Source organism: Gopherus evgoodei, chromosome 7, assembly GCF_007399415.2.
Source record: "Gopherus evgoodei ecotype Sinaloan lineage chromosome 7, rGopEvg1_v1.p, whole genome shotgun sequence".
Lineage (NCBI taxonomy): Eukaryota > Metazoa > Chordata > Testudines > Testudinidae > Gopherus > Gopherus evgoodei.
Window position 1 is genome coordinate 101,345,878 of NC_044328.1, and position 23,860 is coordinate 101,369,737.

General features: G+C 51.4%; 1 protein-coding gene across 1 annotated transcript in view; it reads right to left on the bottom strand.

Moving 5' to 3' along the window:
* The window catches only part of GAL3ST3 (galactose-3-O-sulfotransferase 3), a 36,946-nt gene extending 14,469 nt beyond the window's left edge, over positions 1 to 22,477 (bottom strand). Inside the window, 1 exon segment of the mRNA XM_030569729.1 lies at positions 22,403 to 22,477. The gene's annotated coding sequence lies outside the window, so the exon portion shown is untranslated.
* Positions 22,478 to 23,860: the final 1,383 nt, after the last annotated feature.

A 23,860-nucleotide genomic window follows, 5' to 3' on the forward strand; every position in this document is an offset into this window, starting at 1 on the left:
GGGACGTCACCAGGAGAGGGTGCTCCCCATGGACTGAGCTAATTCCCGGAGCGACCAGCGGGAGGTGACAGCGGTGGTGAGTCCCAGCGCCGTCACAAGGTACATATAGTAGAACAGGAGCAGCAGGCAACATTGTTGAGAAGCCCCGGAAACAAGTGACAGTTCCCATCAAACTGCTCTGATAGCCGGATCTTTGGGCATACATCTTGGGCTGGCTCAGCTAATGATGTGGGGGGTCCAGGACCACTGGAACCTGCAACTGCAGGAAGATATTTTCTCATTGTAGCTGGACCACTTGGTTCTGGAGACCTTGAACTAACTCCGCAATCTCTGAGCACTCCTGCCACTGAGATGTCATTTTGACTGCAAGGAGCTTCTGTGGGCATAGGAGAGGCCAGGCACCATCTTTAAATTTAATCACTATAAGGAAAAATGCATGCATACACGTACCCGAGGTCCCTTCCCCTGGATTGGGCTTGTGTGTGGCCAGTTGGTGGGACTGGCTAGACTGTGGTGGAGTCTCTAACAGGTCCTGGCTCATGGCATGACTGGAGCCCCCCAGCTATGTCCACCTCTCGTCTTCCTCCTTCCCACTGTTCCTAGCAGGAGTCTCTGTCTCAGGCTCCTCCAAGGTACCCACAGTGATCTGGAGGGTGCTGGTGGGGTCTCCGTGAGTTATGTCATGCAGCTTGTTGGAAAAGCAGCAGGACTGCGCCTCAGCAGCAGATCGATTGTAGTGCTTCCTGGCCTTGTGTATGCTTGCTTCAGTTGATTTTCACATGGCACTGCTGCTGATCCTTGTCGTATCCCTTTGCCTGCAGCCTCAGTTTGATCTTTTCAGAGATGTCCACTATTCTACAGCTAATCCTTAGCTGTGCCTGCACAGCCTCTTCTCCCCATGGGCCCAGGAGATCCAATCCCTCCTGTCTACTCCGGGCAGGGCATGTCTGGTGCATGGAACCAGCATGGTCAGTAGGGCAGTTGCACACAACAAGGGAGAGCTGCTAGGTGTGCTTGCCAAGCTGGGCAATCAGGAAAAAGCATTTCCAAAATACAAGGGTGGGTGGCTTAAGGTGGTTCCATTGGGTTGCTGTTGCGGGGTGCCTACCTCAGCTAGAGACAAATTTCACTATAGACATATTCACAACTAGACCGACACAAGGCAGCGTACATCAGCCTAACTTTGCAGTGTAGACCAGGCCTCAGGGTGAGGCTGGCCAGACCCTATCACAGGGCTGCAGTGTTTTTGTATTACAGCAGAGCAGCAGCTTTGCTATAGTTAAGAGCAACTTTCTGCTTTAAGCTTGACTGTTCTAAGTGGTCAAAAATCTGTACAGTTACTTGGATTGCCTTTAAATTTGGTGCATCTTATGGAGGTTTAGGATTGGGTCAGTGATTGAAATTGGAGGCCATTTGGCCAATGGGTTCCTAAGATACAGCCCCTCCCCAAACAATGTTTCTTAAAGTTGACCCATTCTGGCCACATTTTTTTGCCCACTAGGGTGACCAGCTATCCTGATTTTTTTTTCTTTTTCTTTTTTTTTTAGGGACAGTCCCGATTGTTGGGTCTTTTTCTTATATAGGCTCCTATTACCCCTCCCCCCCCGTCCTGATTTTTCACATTTGCTGTCTGGTCACCCTATTGCACACAGATAGAGATCAACCAGGGCTCATGCTCTCCAACACTTGAGGGTTACCCAACAGACTGCATGACGGAAAGTCAAATTACAACATTGTTTGAAAAAAGAGTTTGCTTCTCCAGTTAGGCATGCTCCAAGCATTTCCAAGGTGCAGGGAGGCACCCCACAGATTACACTAAGCATGTGCAGACAGGAATTGACAGGGTTTTTAGCTAGATGGTTCAAGCAGATAAGCAGCGATCCTTTGAACCTGACTCACTGTGACACAGATATGCCAAGGCATGTCTTGGCAGATATAAATTTTTTATTAAAGCTAATGTTAAAAGATCATATAGTACACAGGTTAAGAAAAGAGTGTCTGTACATCTGGGTATAGTGTTTAGATTATTCACAAATACGAAGTTTGTTTTTAAAGTCATAAGATACATATAGCGCATAATCAGCACTAACCCAAATTTAGGTGAATACATTAAACAATATAGTTTAGATATTAGCATCTAAGTATTCAGGTACATTACTCATAAAAACTGACACAGAGTTGGTTGTGGAAAGCGCATATAGCTATGAGTGAAGATTGTCCCTCAGTAATTGAGAATTGAGAGTAGGTTGTCCATTAGAAAATACAATTCATCAGGGGAGTATTTCAGTTACTTTCCCTACTGCGCTTCGCATCAGCACTCCAGCTCATCCCTCCTGGTATTGCTGATGTCCGGTGATGTGTTCTATGTAGATGTCTCTCGACCACCTGATGGCGTCTGACACCATGAGTTACCGCATCAGCCAAGCGTAGCATTGACCGATTCCACATTCTCTCAACAGTCACTTGTTACTGCGGTCCCATGCGCCCAGGGCTCCGAAGATCAGCGTGTGAGTTTCAACCTTGTAGCCCCTAGCTCTCAAAGTGTCAGCCAGAGGGGCATATTTCTCCAGCTTTTGAGATCAGGTACTACAGAAGGCCAGGGTCCTCTTTTCAAAGGGAACTGTGATGTCCACCATGATGATCTGTATGATCTACATCTGCATCCAATCATCTTATCGATAGTTGACTGAAGGGGTCATATGTGGTCTCTGGCAAAAGCTATTAACTAGCTGGTTGTCAAGGTTATTGTGGGATGTTTGTATGGGAAACATTTTTCGAGTTATGTAACTTGTAGAATATTGGTTTCCAAAACTGGGGGAGGTGAAACATGTCTCCTGAGGCGGGGTGAGTCTCCCAGCTGACTCAGTCAACACTGAGACTAATTGACATTCTTCGACTCAGTGCAGCCCTTTTTTATAGTCTGGGGCTGATGCAGACTTGAGCATTGACAAAGGCCTGGGACTATAGAGAAGGAAATAACACAAATTGTTATCCATTTGGAGGCCACATTCTGCCAGTCGGAGTGTCTCATGAAAAGTGAGTCCCAGCTCCCTGGACTGGACAAGCACTATGAAGACTGACCATTGAGTAAGAAATACCTTGTTAGACAGGAAAGTAACTTATTAATAAGACTAGGCTAGAGATTGTGCTTTTATATGTTTCTTTTACCTTATGTTTCCAAATCCTTTTATTCACTTTTATTTGAATCTTTAACTCAAGCTGTGTGTAGTGGTGGGGCGGCAGTCCCTCCCATCTGGGTCAGAGGGAGGACACACCTTCTCACTTCATTGATCTACCTAGCATCAAGGCAATTAGTGTAGTGTTAGCGTCCCTATCGATTTGACGGGCTGTGCAGTCCAACTGTCTAGGGCCCTTGGACCCTCCAAGCAGGGGCTGCTCCCACCTTAGTCTATGGCCTCGGGGCCCTTGGGGCAGGGGCCCAGGCCAACACTGGCGTTAAGTAGCTCCAAGCCCTCCAGCCCAGGGCGGGGCAACACGAGTACTCAATTAACTGGCCTCTTAGTTCAGAGACAGAGCAAATCCACTAGGCAATCAGCTCTGGTCAGAGCAAACCCAGTGGTCAATTAATTCTAGGCTCTTGTAGCAGAGCCAGAGAAAACCCCAGGGGCTAGGCATTCTAGGTCCAGCGGATAACCGACGGGCACAGGCCACTTGGCCTGGAGAGGGGAGGTTGTCACCCAGGGGTGGGGTGGCAGGTGAGCTCTGGGTCCACCCTCCTCCACCCAGGGCCCTAACAGTGGTGGAGTGGTCCGTCACTAGGTCAGCGGGGACCCAACCACAACACGCTGGCCGTGCTTCAGGCAAAGCTGCAGCCAGACTAGGGTCGGCTGCCCCTGGGCCACTTCCTCCCCTCCACTCGGGGTGTACCTGGAACATGCTAGCATCCATCTCTTCGGGGTAGGCGCAGCTCTGAGCAGCTGTGGGCAACGGAGGCCCTGGCAGCTCCCAGCCACCGTGGGGGAAACCTGCAGCTCCAAGCCACTGCAGGCAGTGGGGGGACCCCAGAGCTCCAAGCTGCCATTCCTGGAGCTTCAAACTGGGGCCCCACAGCTCCAGGCCACTGTGGGCATGCGGGGGGGATCCAGGAACTCCCAGCCACAATGGCGGTGGGTGCTGCATCTCCTCCCCCTATCCACCCCTTGCAGCAGAGCTGGGGCTCAGCCCCATTTTCATAGAATCATAGGATTGGAAGGGACCTGGAGAGGTCATCTAGTCCAGTGGTTTTCAAACTGTGGGTCGAAACCCAGTACTGGGTCACAGAATGTAAGGCACTGGGTCGCGGCGACTCTGGTCAGCACCACCAACTGGGCTGTTAAAAGTCCTATCGGCGGTGCTTCCCAGCTAATGCAGACCAGTCCCCACCTATTCTGACACTGCGCTGCGCCCTGGAAGCAGCCAGCAGTAGTAGGTCCAGCTCCTAGATGCAGGGGCCAAGGGGCTCTACATGCTGCCCCCGCCCTGAGCACTGGCTCCGCACTCCCATTGGCCGGGAACTGGCCAATGGGAGCAGGAGGAGAGTGCCTGCGGGTGAGAATCACAAGGAGCCGCTTGTGTATCTCCACCTAAGAGCCAGACCTGCTGCTGACTGTTTCTGGGGCGCAGCACAGTCCACAGTGCCAGGACAGACAGGAAGCCTGCTTTAGCACCCTTGCTGCACGGCTGACTGGGAGCCACCCAAGGTAAGCCTGCACCCCAATTCTCTGCCCCGGCCCTGAGCCCCCACAAACCTGGGGCCCCTTTCTGCACCCCAAACTCCTCATCCCAAGCCCAGAGTCTTCACCCCCAGCCCAGAGTCCTGACATCCTCCTGCACCCCAACTCCTGCCCCAGCCCAGAGCCCCTTCCCATACCCTGAACCTCTCACTCCCAACCCCACCCTGCAGCCCTCACCCCTGCACCCCAACTCTCTGACCAGCCCTGAGCTCCTCTCAAAACCCTCATCCCCAACTCCGTTGGGTCGTGGGAATCAACAATTTTCTTCAACTGGGTCTCCAGAAAAAAAGTTTGAAAACCACTGATCTAGTCCAGTCCCCTGCACTCATGGCAGGAATAAGTATTATCAAGACCAGGGGTCGGCAACCTCTGGCATGCGGCTCACCAGGGTAAGCACCCAGCAGGCTGGGCCAGTTTGTTTACCTGTCGCGTCGGCAGGTTCGGCCGATTGTGGCTCCCATTGACCGTGGTTCGCCATCCTAGGCCAATGGGGGCTACAGGAAATGGTGCGGGTGAGGGATGTGCTGGCCGCAGCTTCCCACTTGCCTACCCTGGTGAGCTTACCTGTGCTTACCCTAGCGAGCTGCGTGCCAGAGGTTGCCGACCCCTGATCTAGACAATTCCTGACAGGTGTCTGTCTAACCTGCTCTTAAAAATCTCCAGTGATGGAGATTCCACAACCTCCCTAGGCAATTTATTCCTGTGCTTAACCACCCTGACAGTTAGGAATTTTTTCCTAATGTCCAACCTAAAGCACCCTTGCTGCAGTTTAAGCCCATTGCTTCTTGTCCTATCCTCAGAGGTTAAGAGGAACAATTTTTCTCCTTCCCTTGTAATAACCTTTTAGGTACTTGAAAACTGTTATCATGTTCCCTCTCAGTCTTCTCTTCTCTGGACTAAACAAACCCAATTTCTTCAATCTTCCCTCATAGGTTACATTTTCGAGACGTTTAATCATTTTTGTTGTTCTTCTCTGGACTCTCTCCAATTTGTCCAAATTTCCTGAAATGTGGCACCCAGAACTGGACACAATATTCCAGCTGAGGCCTAATCAGCGCAAGGTGGAGCAGAAGAATTACTTCTTGTGTCTTGCTTACAACACTCCTGCTAGTATATCCCAGAATGATGTTCACTTTTTTTTGCAACAGTGTTACATTGTTGACTCATATTTAGCTTGTGGTCCACTATGACCCCAGATCCCTTTCTGCAGTACTCTCGCCTGGGCAGCATTTCCCATTTTGTATGTGTGCAACAGATTGTTCCTTCCTAAGTGGAGCACTTTGCATTTGTCCTTATTGAATTTCATCCTATTTACTTCAGACCATTTCTTCAGTTTGTCCAAATCATTTTGAATTTTAATCCTACCCTTCAAAGCACTTGCAACCTCTCTCAGCTTGGTATCATCCACAAACCTTATAGGTGTACTCTCTATGCCATTATCTAAATCATTGATGAAGATATTGAACAGAACTGGACCCAGAACTGATTCCTGCAGGACCCCACTTGTTATGCCCTTCCAGCATGACTGTGAACCACTGATAACTACTCTCTAGGAACAATTTTCCAACCAGTTATGCACCCACCTTATAGTAGCTCCATCTAGTTTGCATTTCCCTAGTTTGTTTATGAGAAGGTCATGCAAGACAGTATCAAAAGCTTTACTAAAATCAAGATATACTAGGTCTACCACTTCCCTCTCATTCACAAGGCTTGTTACCCTGTCAAAGAAAGCTATCAGGTTGGTTTGACATGATTTGTTCTTGACAAATCCATGTTGACTGATACTTATCACTTTATTATCTTCTAGATGTTTGCAAATCGATTGCTTAATTATATGCTCCATTATCTTTCCAGATAAAGAAGTTAAGCTGACTGCTCTGTAATTCCCCGGGTTGTCCTTATTTCCCTTTTTATAGATGGGCACAATATTTGCCCTTTTCTGGTCTTATGAAATCTCTCTCATCTTCCATGACTTTTCAAAGATAATCGTTAATGACTCAGATCTCTCCTCAGTCAGCTCCTTGAGTGTTCTAGGATGCATTTCATCAGGCCCTGGTGACTTGAAGACATCGAACTTGTCTAAGTAAATTTTAACTTGTTCGTTCTCTATTTTAGCCTCTGATCCTACCTCATTTTCACTGGCATTCACTATGTTAGGCTTCCAATCACCACCAATCTTCTCGGTGAAAACCGAAACAAAGACGTCATTAAGCACCTCTCCCATTTCCACATTTTCTGTTATTATTTCTCCCCCCGCCTCTCATTGAGTAATGGGCCTACCCTGTCCTTGGTCTTCCTCATGCTGCTAATGTATTTGTAGAATGTTTTCTTGTTACCCTTTATGTCTTAGTTAGTTTGATCTCGTTTTGTGCCTGGGCCTTTCTAATTTTGTCTCTACCTACTTGTGTTATTCGTTTATATTCATCCTTCGTAATTTGACCTAGTTTCTAGTTCTTGTAGGACTCTTTTTTTGGTTTTTAGATCATTGAAGATCTCTTGGTTAAACCAGGGTCATCCCTTGCCATACTTCCTATTTTTCCTATGCAGTGGGATAGTTTGCTCTTGTGCCCTTAATAATGTCTCTGAAAAACTGTCAACTGTCTTCAACTGTTTTTCCCCTTAGACTTGCTTCCCATGGGCTCTTACCTACCAACTCCCTGAGTTTGCTAAAGTCTGCCTTCTTGAAATTAATTGTCTTTCTTTCTGAGAACCATGAACTCTACCATTTCATGATCACTTTCACCCAAGCTGCCTTCCACTTTCAAATTCTCAACCAGTTCCTCCCTGTTTGTCAAGATCAAATCTAGAACAGCCTCTCCCCTAGTAGCTTTCTCCACCTTCTGAAATAAAAAAAAATTGTCTCCAATACATTCCAAGAACATGTTGGATCATCTGTGCCCTGCTGTGTTATTTTCCCCACAGATGTCTGAGTAGTTGAAGTCCTCCATCATCACCAAGTCCTGTGCTTTGGATGATTTTGTTAGTTTTTTTAAAAAAGCCTCACCCATCTCTTCTTCCTGCTCAGGTGGTCTGTAGTAGAACCCTACCATGACATCACCCTTGGTTTTTTTACCTTTTTATTCTTACCTGGTCACAGTTACGTTGTCTCAGTTATTTTCAGTATGTCAGGGATAGGTCACAGGCTTCCATGAATTTCTGTTTGTTGCCCATGACCTGTCCCTGACTTTTCCTGAAAATAATCAATATTAAATCTTGGAGGAGGAATCTGCAGTGAAAGTATTTTTGTGAAAAGAAAATTAGACATGTGAATGCTTGCTGGTAAAGAAGGGGCATTTTATGGGAGGAAGGGGTGGGAGGGGGTTGTGGCTGCACTGAGGGGAGGGGGATGAATGGAGCTGGGTGGTAGAGGAAGTGAGAAGGCTTGGGAGACCATTTGAGGGACACTGGGAAGGGGACTTGGTGGTGAGTGAGGGGGGTTGGAGGGTTCTATGGGTGTGCTAGGATTGGAGGGGTCTGAGCTCCTTTCTTTACCCTCACGTGTTGTGCCAGAACCTAGGGGGCCCCTGCCCCTCTTCGTGTCAGGGGTCTGAGCCCTTTCCCTACTCCTCCATCTGAGCTGGGACCTGGGGATCCCTGTCTTCTAGGGATGTCTGAGCCACATTCCCTGCGCCCCTGTGTGTGCCAGGATCTGGGATTCCCTGCACATCTATGGGGTTCTGACCCCCTGCTTCATGGTCCTCACGTGTGTGCTGGGTTCTGGAGGGATCACCTATTGAGCAAGGCCTCAGAACCACTCTCTGCGCTCCCCTTCCCCAATGTGATCTGGGGAAGCCCCACCTCTCTGGGTGGGCTGCTTAGAATGGACAATATTAAAGTAATAACTTCAAACTATCCTAGCGCAAAGGAAAGATAGAAAGAATAGTAAGAGGCCCATAGGACTGGATAAGGAGCCCTTTAATGACCTGAAGGAATCTTACAAAGAGTGGACAAATAGCTGAGCAGGACTACAGAAGAGTAGTATGCGCATGTAGGAACAAAATCAGAAAGGGTTACGTACACAATGAGTTGCACCTAGCAAGGGCCATAAAAGGCAATAAAAAGAGGTTCTTTAACTGTATTAAGAGAGCGATGAAGGAAAGTTCAGGTCCTCTTCTGAGCAGGTAAGAAGAGCTAATAAGTGATGACTCCAGAAAGCTGAGGTGCTTAATGCCTGTTATGCTTCAGTCTTCACTGAAAAGGTTAATGGTGACCAGATACTCAACACAATTAATATTAACAACACAGAGGAAATAAGAAAAGAACCGGGGTAAAATATTTAGATAAGGTAGATGTATTCAAGGTGGCAGCACCTGATGACATTCATCCAAGGGTTCTTAAGGAACTAGCTAAAGTAACCTCAGAACCATTGGAAATTATCTTTGGGAACTCACAGAGGACAGGTGAGGTCCCAGAAAACTGGAGAAGGGCAAACTCAGTGCCTGTCTTTAAAAAGGGGGATTGAAGAGGACACGGGGAATTATAGACCAGTCAGCCTAATGCTGATAGCTGGAAAGATACTGGAACAGATTATTAAACAATCAATTTGTAAGCACCTGCAGGGTAATAGAGTTTTAAGGAATAGCCAGCATGGATTTGTCAAGAGCAAATCATGCCAAACCAACCTAATTTCATTCTTTGACTGGGTTAAAGGCCCAGTGGATGGGGGGAAGCAACAGACATATCTTGATTTTTAGTAAGACATTTGACAAAGTCCCACATGACATTCTCATAAGCAAACTAGGAAAAGAAGGCCCTGGAAGAAGGCTCAACCCCAGAGGCGTTGTGGGGAAAGAGCCTGAGAAGGCAGGCTAGGGAGTAGTCCAGGGAAAGAGCATCATGGAGGGGGCCTTTGTAGACCTTGGCTGTTGGTTACAGAGCCCCAGGGTGGGGCGGGGCTGGGTTTCCCAACCAGCCACTGGGTACACATGCGGGACCATTGGAGGCAAAGTCGGACAGATGGTCTGGTGAGACTTTGATACCCTGGGGAGGACACTATCTAGTAACCTAGAGGAGGGCTGAGTTGTGAAGAAAGGACACTGCAGCAATGGAATGACCATCAGCAGCGGGTAGCGTACAGGAAGGAAGCTGCTCCGCTATGCCTGGCCAGGAGGAGGTGCTCTTGCGGGGAGTGAACCCTGTTACAGAGTGTCATGTGCAAGACACGGGAGGGAATTGTCCTGCTCTACTCAGCACTGGTGAGGCCCCAGGGTTTGCATATGAGGCTGTTCAAAGAGGCTGGTGATCAAGAGTTCCATGTGCCTAGTGGTGGTAGGACATAATGGGCTTCATCTGCAACAACGGAGATGAACACTTGTCGGGGTCGTTTAGGTTTACTTGGCCCTGCCTCAGCACAGGAAGCTGGACTTGTCCTTTGCAGATCCCTTCCAGCCCGAAGGTTCCAATGCTAGGGATGGAGCATGTCCCGAGAACATGCTGCTGACACTGGGTGGGACACGGAGAACAGGAGAGGGATAGCTCAGTGTTTTGAGCATTGGCTTGCTAACCCAGGATTGTGAGTTCAGTGCTTGATGGGGTCATTTAGGGATCTGGGGCAAAATCAGTACTTGGTCCTGTTAGTGAAGGCAGGGGGCTGGACTCAATGCCCTTTTGGGGTCTCTTCCAGTTCTATGAGATAGGTATATCTCCATTTATTATTATAGAAACTCTCCAGGCCCAGGGACAGAAACACCCACTGACTGGTTTGGAGCAGGTCAGGTCTCCAAGCAAGCTCCTCTCCATTCAGCATTCTCTTTCAGCTGAGAACAGCTCATTGAGATGAATGGGGCCACTTTTCACCTCTGAGTCTGCCCTGCTGCTGATGGATAGCTAGAATCCCTCCCCTCCACTCTCCCTCTGCTCTGTTAGTCTCATGGTGCATGCCAGCTCTGCTCTAACTAATGCTATGTGTATGCTACAGCCTATGTCAGCATGATTTATGTCATTCAGGGGTGTGAATAATCCCCCCAAGAGACATGAGTTACGCCAACATAAGCACTCCTATGCACAGTGCTAAGCTGGCAAGTGAGCTGCTCTCACAGACGCAGCTTCAGCCATTCACGGTGGAGAAGACGGTCTCCCGTGAGCACAGAGCCTCTTCGCTAGACATGCTGCAGTGGCCCAGCTGTACATGTAACCCTGCCATGGGAAGTCCTCCTGTCTAAAGGATGCCTCTTTTAAGTGCTCTAAAATCCCACCTGCTTACATGGATTGTCTTGAAATTTGCTCATGGGAGCATAGGGTAGGGTTAGCAACCCAGACCTAGGGTTCTTTGAGCCACGGGTTCCTGAGATACAGCCTGCCTGAAGGAAAACTCAGCAGCATTTCATTATGTTAATAGGTTCAGTTTGAGAGCCACCCTGGGCAGACATCTGAGAAGGAAGTGGAAAGGGAAAATCTACCTCGGTCAAGATTTTTATTTATTGATTGTGGAGAATTGTAATCTGAAGACAGCAGAGAATTCAGGAGATGCTGAAACTCTTTCTGAAGAGAGATTCAATTGCACATGTGACTGCTCAGGGGGATGGTACTGGGGTGCAACAGGGAGTGCTCACAGGCGAAGAGGGGCTGGGGTCTGCAGCAAGGAATAGGAGCGTTATGGGAAGGGGTGGTTGGGAAGAGTGGTTGGGTGCTCAGATGAGGTGGAAGGGGAGAAGACAGGAGGGGTTAGGGAATGTCGGGGTAACAGAGGAAGTTGGGGGTTGAGGTGTGTGGGGGGCTGTCAGCTCTGAGGTGGGTGGGCTAGGATCTGGGGGAGCCCTCGCCCTCTGCAGGGATCTGAGCCCTTCCCCCTGCCCAGTGTGTTCTGGGATCTGGGGGACCCTGCTCCTCTCTTGGGGTGCCCTGAGGCCTCCTACCTGCCCTCCATGTTAGCTGGGATCTGCAGGGGGAAGGGGACTGAAGTTAATGCTCTGGCTACACAGCCAAGGGAGTTTGTGGCCCTCAGTTAGCTGCTGCCTGGGATGTGCATATGCAGAAGATTAGGGCAGGAGCCAGCAAGGAGCAACTTCCTACACATAAACACCTTCTGCAGTGCTATGGATTAATGGGGCAGAAGGGAATTGCGGGTGGGAGGCAGTGCTGTAGGGTTGGGAGGAGCGGGACACCAGTCATCTCTCGCCTGATTAAACTTATTATAATCACCAACCCTCCCGCTAAGTCTGGCTTGTACTGAACAGGCTGCAAACTCCACTGAGCACTAGGCTGGGGTTGCTGGCTGCCTGCTCCCGACCCCGGGAAGAGGGTAGGGCTGCCACCTTTATAATATTTAAAAACCAGATACTCCAGCAGGAATGCTGGACCCTTCCCTGTCCTGTCCCTTCCCCCCACTCCCCTCTGCCCCCCTGGGACTTGCCTGCAGAGCCACAGCTGGGAGCTACAGCTGCCCCATGCAGGTAAGAGGTGGTCCTAGCTGAGTAAGGGACTCATGCATGTGATGACCGGGCATCTGCTGTGGCCACAGTAACCTGACTTTTGGTGTCCAGTCAGTAGATTGATTGGACACTGGCAGATCCTCTTCTTGACTGGACTTTCCAGTCGAAAACCAGGCACCTGGCCACACTAGGAGGGAGGGCACAGGTGGGAGTGGGGGGGGGCAGGGCACAGGACAACTGGGCCACAGCTGAGGGGGTCAAATACTTTCACACAGAGCACCATTGTGCAATGCAGCCACCGTGCCAGTGGGCACTTGGCATGGGGAGTGAGGGATGGTACCGTGTGCGGGGAGGGCAGCTGACTCCAGGCTGAGCAGGGGGTCCCAGCAGTCTCTCTCACTGGAGATAGCTGCTTCTGGCCCAATCACCCCAGTTCCTACCTGCTCTCTATATTGAGCCCAGGCACCACAGTGACCACTCCAGTCCCTGCTCCCACCTCTGCCCCCAGCAGCTGTGGAACCTGCTCAGTCTGAGGCACCAGCTGAGCCCTGGCAGCGCTAGCCCCGAGGCTGGAGGAAATCGGGCGCAGTGCAGTTTGTGACACGGACGGTATATGGGAGATTTTGTGCAGCTGCAGATGAGTCCAGTTCATGGGGAATGTCAGTAACGCTGTGTAACAAAACTGCCAAGGTTTGGGGGCACAGCCCAGAGATGAGATTTCTCTCCCCAGCCCTGTTAGCCGTGACACATGGCAAACATCTCAAAGCACCACCAGCAGCCCGACTGCACTACACCACAATGTACAAGAGGGAGAGGAGCACTGAGGCATCACACGGTGACTGTGTAACCTATGGGAAAGCTCGCAGATCTGGGACTATCCCTACCTCTGCCACTGGCTTGCTGAGTGATCTTGGGCAAGTCACTTCACTTCTGTGTCTGTTTCCCACCTGTGAAGTGGGGATAATGATGTAAATATCCACTGATGAAAAAGCCCTTTAGAAAATCTAGGTCTCTTAATGATTACCTAGCCACAGGAGCAGATCAGCTGCAAACCTAGGTGATAGCTACAGCTGTCTGATGACCACTTGCTCCTAGCAAAAAACATTTCCTTCTGTTTAAAAACCTAGGATATTAAATGGCAAAGCACTTTAATGCAGAGTTATTGCCTGAGGACAGCTCATGCCCATCCAGAACATTGAGTTCAGCAAAACTCAAATCATGTGAAAACCTGGAAATACAGAGTTAAGGTAAATACCCCCCAGTCTTATCTGTTCCCTCTTTGCGCAATGCCCCATAACACACACCCTCGCACTCTGCCTTTTCACTGTGAGGCACAGGCATTAGCTGCACTTGTCCTATGCTATTCCCCTGACAGAGTACCACATCTGCAAACTCTACCAGCCACTCCACACCCTTGTAGAACCTCGTCACAGCTGCACACAGGATACCACCAAACCCTGTACTATCCCTACCCTTCATTAAATCCCCCAACTACGCTCCGATCCCACTCACCCCCCAGTGCCCTGCTACTGACACAACCTATACAATTCTGTACTGTAACGATGCAGACTGAAACCTCTTCCCTTTGAGAACACACATTGGGGACTCACACCCAGATCTCCTCACATCACAGAACTCTTCCCAGCTGCTCCAACTCATTCCGCGCCCCCCCCCCCCCAATACGGCAACACCTAACACAGTGACGGCAGCTGGAGTGCATGCAGATAATTCCCAATGGCTACTAGCTCCAGGAGGCAGAGTTAAGACTGAGTGGGTGTTTATCTTAACTCAGAATTTCCTGGTTTTCAGATGTTTGTTGCTGAACCCAACGTTCTAGAAGGACCCGTGCTATCAGTGGGCAATGTTACCCCTGCATTAAAGAAGTGTTTTGCCATTTCAGTGCTAATAACTTCAATCAGGATGTTACATGGGACTAAGCCAAATGTCTTACTTAACCCTACTGTGTCAACATCTTTATCAACCAGACTTGCAATCTCATCTAAAAACAATACCACATTTGTTTGACGAGATGTGTGTTCTATAAAACCATGCTGATTGGCATACATTATGTCCTTTACTGGTTGTGTCCCATCTCAATGGTCCATGATTTTGCCTGAGATCAATGTCGGACCGACAGACTTATAATTACCTGGGTTGTCCTGCTAACCCTTTTCAAATATTGGCACAACATTAGTTCTCTGGAACTTCTCCACTGTTCCAGGATTTGTTAAAAAGCAAAGTTCAGAGATCACTCTTGGGTGCAAGTTACCAAGTCTAAAAATGTTGAATAGTTGTGATTTAACATTCTTATGTTCATTACTGCATGAATAACTGTTCTTTATACCCGGCCTTCCATTCAGAAAACCCATAGCCTTTAATGAATATATAAACTGTGTTCATACAGAAACTCCTTACCAAGCACTGAGATGTGCCCACTTCTCAGGTGGAGTGTGGGGGCTGTTTTATACAGGGATCCTTCACTTGGTGCTGAGATGCAGCTGCCTCTGGGGTGGGGGGCAGGGGTTATTTATACAGGGATCCCTCACCCTGTACTGAGATTTAGCTGCCTCTAGGGTGCAAGACTGTTTAATGTGCAAATTGTCCATCACCTAGAGTTTTTCAATCCAGACTAGGGGTGGGTCTCTAGGCTCCGCTCCAGCACAGACAGAAGTGATGGAAGGGAAGTAGGAATCCTTGGGTGTGGCCTGAATGATGCAGGAGGTCAGACGGGAAGATCAAAACAGGCCGTTTTGGCATTAGATTCTACAAGCAAGATCCTCAATTGGTGTAAACTGTCATAGCTTAGTTGAAATCAGTGGAGCCAGGACAATTTACTCCAGCAGATGATCTGTCCCTGTGAACAGCTGCGCACCACTGCCTTGTGATAATTTAGAACAGGAAGCGAAGGTGACTCCTGTATCCAAAGGAAGCTACAGGGCATGGGGGATTACCTTTTGCTGATAACATCGTGATGGGAGTCACCATGGCCTTCCAGTGCTTTTCCCAAGGGTATAAGTGATGTTCTTCCTTGGAAAAATGCTGCACCGTTGTTTGGTTTGTGATGCACCTTGTTTTTTGGGGAGCTGCAAACAGCAGGGGAGCTTCCTCCCTGTCCAACTCTCTGTCCCTATGGACAATTCTGGGGACAGAGTTGTTCCCCGGGACCCAAGACTTCGGGTTGAGCTGAGATCCCTGACAGGCAGGGGCATTGCCCGTGTGTAGGTTGAGACCGCATCTGTCCCAGGACTGGGTTATAGAGTGTAAATATTACACTCTGACAGTGCCTCACCTCTTCCTCTCCAGAGGGGAGCCTATGCAGAGCCCACAAGAAGATTTGCCAACTCCATCTCCCCAAATTCCCTGATGCACGTTCAATCCCTTCAAACTTCCTGGCTCACGGGTCCATCCCAGCGCAGTGCTAGGGCAGGGAAGTGGGAACCCAATGCATCTCCACTGGCACAGAGCTGCCAGTGCCCCAGCCATGCCACTCACATAATCCAGGCCAGACGTGAGTGGTGCTGCCCAGCTCCTCCAGCAGTCAGTCAGCCCCCGCCAGTCAGTCGGCCCTGTGTCCCTGTGGGATGAGCTGCCCGCCATGACTGCCCGGCTGTCGATAAATCCATTCCCATTTCTCATTGCCCAGGGGTACGAAGAGCAGGTGGATGAGTCGCTGACACCAGCTGAACTGATTCCCAGGCCAGACCCCCAGGGCGCGCGCCAGGCTCTGCAGAGCCAGCTTGCTCGGCTGTTAAAGTCCCTGCTTGCTTGGCAGAGAGTGGGCCAGCTGGTTGATTAGTGCCTCAGCCCAGGGCCTGGGGCAAAGCGTGGGAAGTGAGAAGGGAGCTACAGAACTGCACAAAGGGCCATGGGAACTGGCTTAGTGGGTGCTGGCCCTAACTCTGGGAGGGGAATAAGGACTCCAGGTTCTATCCCTGGCTCTTGCAGGAGAGGGGGATGTAGTGGTTGAAGCAGGGGCTGAGGTTCTGACAGCCAGGATTCCTGGCTGGATTCCCAGGTCCAGAAGGGCTCCCATTCCTCTGGCTATAACCTCTTACCTCCACCCCCAGGCTCCCATTCCCCTCAGATCGCTCGGTTCATCAGGAATGAGTGGGCCTCACTCTGAACTGATTCTACCCGCCCAGGTGATGTGCAGGAGGGCAGCAGCTTTTCAGACGGAAACACAATGAGGCTGCTGAGTTGGTTTCTGGTGCAGCGAGAGATAGATTTACTGTAGTGCAGCCTTTCCTCTGCCAGCTCAGACAACGGCTAGAGTTACAGGTATTAGCAAAGCTGGGACACTGCGTAGGTGACCTCAATTCAGATCCCTCTTAACTACAGACCTGCTATAGCACAAGGGTGGGGAATAGAACCCAGGAGTCCTCGCTCCCAGCTCCTCTGCTTTAACCCACTAGACCCCACTCCCCTCAAAGTTGGTAACAGAACCTAGGAAAACTGCCGCCCCCCCGCTCTAGCTACTAGACTCCCTTCCCAGAGCTAGGCTAGAACCCAGGAGTCCTGGCTCCCAACTCAGGCTGAATACCCCCTGGTGTGGCCATAGTGGATCAAAACCTACCCCAGGCTCCTGTGATGGTGCTGGGCTCAGAATCTCTGTGTTCTGGATCAGGATCCCGGAGTTGGGGGCCCCGCCCCAGCAAGAAGTGGCTGGGCTGCTGAGGGCATATTTATATAGTGGCCACGCCAGGAAGCCGTGCCAGGCTGTGACACTGCTCAGGAACACGCAGATCTCCAGATACCTGAGCAGGGACTGGCAAAGGCTATGGAAAAGTCCTTGGCGTACACGGTCACGTCCCCAAGGACAGGGCTGCTTGGAGGAGGTGGGTTGGATCAGTGCGATCCCAGAGCAGGGGCATGTGTGGGGATAGAGGTCTGTGTGAAGAGGGGCCTGTGTGGGGATAGAGGTCTGTGTGCAGAGGGGCCTCCCACCTGGCCCCCCAGGGATGTTTTCAGGGAGAGCCCCCCCCAATATCTCCTCCCCCATGGGACTCACCTGCCCCAGAGGGACCCCTCTAGTGGGCAGGTGGGGACTCAGCCCTGGGGCCTGTGAAGACCTCTCGCAGCTGGGGCTGCAAGCACAGGTGTTGATCTAGCTACTAGTTTGCATGGGTGTCAGGAACAGCATGTTCCAGTGGGCAGAGCACTGGGCTGGGAGCCAGGACTCCTGGGTTCTAGTCCCACCTCTGAGAGAGTGGTGAGGTGTAGGGGGTTAGAGCAGCGGGCTGGGAGCCAGGAATTCTAGTTTCTATTCTCTGCTCTGCCACTGACCTACTCTAAGATGTTGGGCAAATTCCTGTGCCTCTTGCCCTTTCTCCATTGAGACTATGAGCTGTTCTGTGCAGGGTTTGTCTCCAAGTGTGTGCGCCACACCTGCCATGATGGGGTGGGAGCACCTGATCTCTGCTGGAGTTTGTGCAGAGCCTGGGAGGAGGGTGTCTGTGCAGCACCTGGCATGATCAGGGTCCCACATCTCTGTTGTGAGGTAAGTGTGTGCAGCAGCTGCCTTGAGGGGGGCCCAGCCTTGGGTTTTGGGATGCTACAATAGTACCCAGGCTGAGTCCCACCTGGCTGATGGGAGCTGTCCCTAGGCCCAGCTTGTTCGGGGTCCCCTCCCAGATCTCTGTAGCCACAGATCTGAGTCTCCCAGAAGCTAATATCCTTATTTGCAGTGGACCTGCCCTTGCCTTCCTGCTATGGCTGGAATGCACAGCCAGGCACCTGGCACTGCACTGAACCACTGGGACCTAAGTTAGGGAATTGCTTCTACACCAATTGTGGATGGGTTTCTGCTAGAGTTGCCAACCCTCCAGGATAGTCCTGGAGCCTCCAGGAGTTAAAGATTATGTCATGTGAGGAAACCTCCAGGAAAAATGTCCAATCAAAATTGGCAACCCTACTTTCTGCACAGGTTGGCCACTGGATCTGGTGCAAGAGACACCATTGTCCCAGCGCTGCATCCAGCCAGGCCCGCTGGACTTCAGCTGGCAGGGGGCCTGGTGCTAAGTGGAGGGGGCGAGGCCTTTCAACGACCCCACCCACTGACCCAGCAGGATGGTGGGGGCAGAATGTGCTTTCAGCTAAAGGAGGGTGCTGAGTAGAGGCCCCCAAACACACAGTGCCCTCCTGAGGAGGGATCCAGGGAGCCCCAGGCAGCACCCTCGCAAAAGAGGGATCTGGAAACCCCAAGCGCTGACCAGATGGATGAGCAGATGTGGGGGCTCTGGAAAGAACCTTGATCCATGCGCTGCCTCCCCATGCTCCGTCTGGCCAGTCTTGGGTGCAGTGTCCCACCCTGTGCTCCCAGCCAGACTCACCCCAGCCCGGGGGGGGGAGCTGCCTCAAGGGTTCATGGAGCAGTTCAGTTCCCACAGCCCAGGTGGCTCTTGGCCTCTCTGCTGAGGGAGTGCCGAGCTCAGGGGAACATCTCCCAGACTCAGATCCCCACACAGGTGGGAAGGACTTTTAACACCTGCCAGGCTGGGCTGGGCTGGACTCCTCCTGGGCACGTCCTGGCCCTGGAGAGGGGCCACTCCAATCAGCACTGGGAATTCATGCTTTTTTTATAGAATGAAATTTGAAGTTTTTTATTGTTTTTGATTGGGGGGAAATGGAAACACATTACATTGGTCACTTTGAAGGGAAACCAACTTTTTTTGTGAGGGGAACAAACAAAAATGGCATCAATTTTTATTTTTCTCTCTTCTTGTTTTTTTTAAACCTTCTCTTTCCCCAACTGGAAATAGAGGGTGGAGGGTGGGGTTAAAGAAAGCGAATGAGGAAAAGGCCCCCAAAAGAGAACCAACATTTAAAAATGACTTTTTTTTCATCTGTCAAAAACTGAAATGAAACCAACATTTTTAATTATTTTTTGTTTTGAAAATGTTTGTCAAATTTCTACCAGTCAAAAATGTTCCATTTGCACAGCCAGGCATTTTCCTTAAATACTTTTCAATGTACAATTTTGGATCATGTCTGGTGTGTGGTGCACCAGAACAGAACCAGTCCCTATAACAGTTTTTGGGGCGGGTGGCTCCCTGGGCTGGCTGGCTTGAGAGATGATGGCTATGTATGTACCCCTCTGTCTGTTGGAATAGAATATTTTGATTGCAAAGTCTAGCCCTTGCAGGTCTGGAGAAGCCAGAGATGAGTTTGCCCCTTGGTGCACTCCCAGTTGTGACCCCTGGGGTAGGGGCTGGCTCCCGTTCCTGGCTCAGGGAACAGAGTGCTGTTAGAGTGGCAGCTGTACATAGATTTGGCATGTCCAGTGTGGGAGGAACTGGGGCAAAGTGAGATGTGGGTGTCTCATAGTAGAGAGCTGTGTTCTGATCCTAGCTCTGCCTGAATGGACCTTGTGCAGTTTCTCAGTTAAAGGAAGGGTTATACTGGATCCTACAGGGGAAAGGCCCCATTACCGCCCCCCCGCCCCCCAGCCAGCCTGTCTCCCTGTCCTGGGGCTGGATTGGAGCCAGTGTCCCCTAGAGGGAAAGGCCCTGAGTCCATTCGACACATAACTTTACGGCACAAAGATTCTTCTCATCTTGAAATGCTCTTTTGAATGAACAGAGCTGAGAGAGATCCCAAGGGGCCAGCTGTGGGTGGGAGCAGGAGCAGGCAGAGGATGGTGGTAACAAGGAACCCCCCCCCCACACACACACACTCCTCCCTATGTGCAACCTTCTCCAGCCCCACACAGTCTCCCTTAACCAGCATTCTGGCCCAGCCCAGAAGCAGAGGATGCGTCGGGCACACAGCTATTGATGGCAGCCCCAATCAATAAGACAAATGGGTCGGTGCTGCGTGCTGGGCTGTGGACAAGGGGCTGGTGATGAGCAATGGTGTATGCTGCACAGCCTGTCCCAGGCCAGGGACAGAACTCGAGAGTCCTGATGCTCAGCAAGCCCCCCCCCCCCCCACCAGGGGATGAAAGCTTGTTTATTGCTGCCAAGATTAGTTCTCCTCCCTGGTTTGTCAGTGTGGATGCCCATGTGACTCAGTAAAGGGAGAAACAAACCCAAGGGGGTAGGAAGTGCTGAATAGAGAGTCCCACCCCCCCAACACCCTCTAGTAACAAATCCACCTGTGCAGCCCCAGCACCCCCAAGAGACCCTGTAAGAACAAAGCAGTGCCGCCAACCTGCACTGTCCAGCTCCCCATTCCCTGAAGTGTCTCAGTGGCCCTGGTTCCCTCTGTGCCCTGCCCACAAGGTGCCCCTGTCCCCCTTGCTCACAGAACTCATCCCCCTGGCCGGGGGGCCAATCTTCTGGCATCCCGGGGTGAGGCCCTGGAGTAACCGTTACTGAATAAGGGAGTGCAGCAGCCTGGCAGATATTGTTGTAGATTCTAGAGTCATTCAGCACCTGCTCCTTTTTCAGCTCCGAGCGCCAGCCTCCTGTGGCAGTGAGTTCCGCAGGCTGTTAGGCTGATTCATACTGACTCTGCTCACGCACAGGCAGCAGCACTAGTAAGGACAGCCTGGGGGCTACTCCCGACTACACTTGGCACCTCCTGACCCTGGGAGCAGAGAATAGCCGCAGCGTAGGGCATTCTAGCCATGTCCCCAACCCACCCTCTAGGGGGCAGGAATGGCACTGAGCCCCACCCTGAGCAGGGAGACCACCTCTGTCCCCCTCCCCCATAAGGTCTGTGATGGAGAGGAGACAGCTGGATACACCCCCCCCCCCACACACACCCCTCTATATGTGTTAATATAACTACACACCCACACAACCCTCTGCACCTTCCACCGAACTGTTAATGGGGACGACTGAAATGCAGAACCAGGCTGTGTGTGTGTGTGTGTGCACTGCTCGCCCGTGTGCACAGCTCCACAGATTAGATAGATGAGAGAGCGCAAGAAGGATTTTGGCTCATGGAGAGATACAGGCCCTAATCCTTTGCGCTCTCTCTTCACATGTACCCATCTATCTAGCCATCTAACTGCCAACCCTAATCCTGCTTTATCTATCTAGCCATCTAGCCCCATCTAAAATCGCTGTACATCTACTAATGTCTCCATCCCCTCGGTATGTAGCAGCATTTGTAGGCAAGGTGCTGCCATGCTCTGCCGTGTCTCTGGAAATGCAGACTCCCTGGTCAGTATGTCCCGGTCCTGCCTGTCTCCAGATCAGCAACCCCCACCCCACCCCTCAGCTGGGTCAGGCGTTGCTGGCACACCACATTATTTGGGGGTTGATTTGCTCCTTAACCTGCACAGGCTAACAATGGAAATAACCTCCAGCCCCTGCTGTGTGTGTGTGTGTGTGTGTGTGTGTGTGTGTGTGTGTGTGTGTGTGTGTGTTTTCACAGACACATGCACACAGAACAGGCACGCGTGCACTTGGGGACAAACATACACAGGTTCACACACAAACACAACACACAGATGCACATACATGTATGCAGGTATGGAGAGACTCCTATGCAGATGCGTGCACACCTCTGAAGCACAAGCCGTCTTGATTTAACTCATGGTCTTGTTTCTCCTTTTATTCCTAATGCTCCATCTCAGAGGGGGTCTATCCTGCCAGTAAACACTAGGCACAGTCCCACATCCAGGGCCCTTCCTAAGGACACTGGAGAGTGGGGGTACGGTGACAGAGAGATAGATATGCGTGGGGGGGCATGGCGATAGATATGTGTGGGGGGTATGGTGATAGATATGAGGAGGGAGTGGGGGTATGTCTGGCAGTTGACAGGCCTAATTTTCAAAGGTCCTGAGCATCTCTGCTCCAGGGAAGCTGCAGCTGCTCAGCTATCCGGAATCCCTCTCCCATCTTTCTCTGTGGTGCTGCTGTTGTTTCCAGCGGGAGGTTAGTTTGGGTGGCGTGATGGATGGGGCAGAGATCAGCTGTATGGTGCACCAAGACTGGCACCCGCAGATGCCTGGGGGACTCTCATTTGCGCACAGATAGTGTGGGGATAAGTATCTCCCTCTGGGCATGGCCGTTCACCGCTGCCACATTTCATGCCTGGGTGCCAAGGGATGGGAACTCCCCAGCATTTCACCCCCTTCCCCCAGGGCAGTGACTCCCCTCCCCGAGAAACATCACATCACACTGCACAAAATAGCCCCAATCAGCCAGGCAGGGGCGGGGGGGGGGACTGGAAGAGATTATTAAAACCAGCAGTGCTGTTAGTGGGGTTCAAGGCAGCCCCCCATGGCGAGACCCCCAGGCAATGCAAGCGCTTGGGGGGGGAAGAAGGATCCCCCAGGCCGGGCTGAAAGCCACACGGTGCCTAGCTGAGGGCACGGCCGAAATCCCCCGGCCAGGGCTCCATACTCACCCCGTGCTGGGAGTGCGGGGAGCCGGCGGGGCTCAGTCCATCACCGGGCCGGGCGAGCGCAGGCGGCGAGCGGCGAGGAAGTGGCCCGGGAGCGCCGCGGCAGCATCGCTCCCCGGGCGGGCCGGATCCCCGCGCTAGCGGCCGGCCGGGGTTCGCCCCATCGCCATGTTGCCGGCTGCGTGCGGGCAGCGGAGCCGGGGAAATTGGAAACGCGAGCGAGGGAGGGAGCCGGAGCCGCGTCCTTTGTGGGGTCAGGTGGCGGCTTCCTCCCCGCACCGAGCCCCGCACGCAGCACGCGTGCTTTGCACACACTGCTACACACACTCACTCACATACACACACACTGCACTGTGCACACAGCTACACACACACACTGCTACTCACACTCACTCGCATACATACACACACTGCTACACACACTCACTCACATACACACACACTGCACTGTGCACACAGCTACACACACGCGCACACACACTGCTACTCAGACAGAGCTATACTGTGCACACAGCTACACACTGCTAGACACACACTGCACTGTGCACACAGCCCCCAGCCACCCTCCCACTGCACTGTGCACACAGCTACACATACACACACAGTGCACGGTGCACACAGCTACACACACCTCTACACACACACACACACACACACACACACTGCACTGTGCACACAGCTACACACAAACAACTACACATACACTGCACGGTGCACACAGCTACACACACCTCTACACACACACACACACACACACACACACACACACACACACACACACTGCACTGTGCACACTGCTACACACAGACACTGCACTGTGCACACTGCTACACACAAAGAACTACACATACACTGCACGGTGCACACAGCTACACACACACACACACTGCACTGTGCACACTGCTACACACACACATTGCACTGTGCACACTGCTACACACACAGAGCTACACACACTGCACGGTGCTCATAGCTACAGACACAGCTACACACACACACTGCACTGTGCACACAGCCCCCAGCCACCCTCCCACTGTGCTCTGCACACAGCTACACACACACACACTGCACTGTGCACACAGCTACACATACACACACAGTGCACGGTGCACACAGCTACACACACCTCTACACACACACACACACACACACTGCACTGTGCACACAGCTACACACACACACACTGCACTGTGCACACAGCTACACATACACACACAGTGCACGGTGCACACAGCTACACACACCTCTACACACACACACTGCACTGTGCACACTGCTACACACAAAGAACTACACATACACTGCACGGTGCACACAGCTACACACACCTCTACACACACCTCTACACACACACACACACTGCACTGTGCACAGTGCTACACACACACTGCACTGTGCACACAGCTACACACACAGAGCTACACACACTGCACTGTGCTCATAGCTACAGACACAGCTACA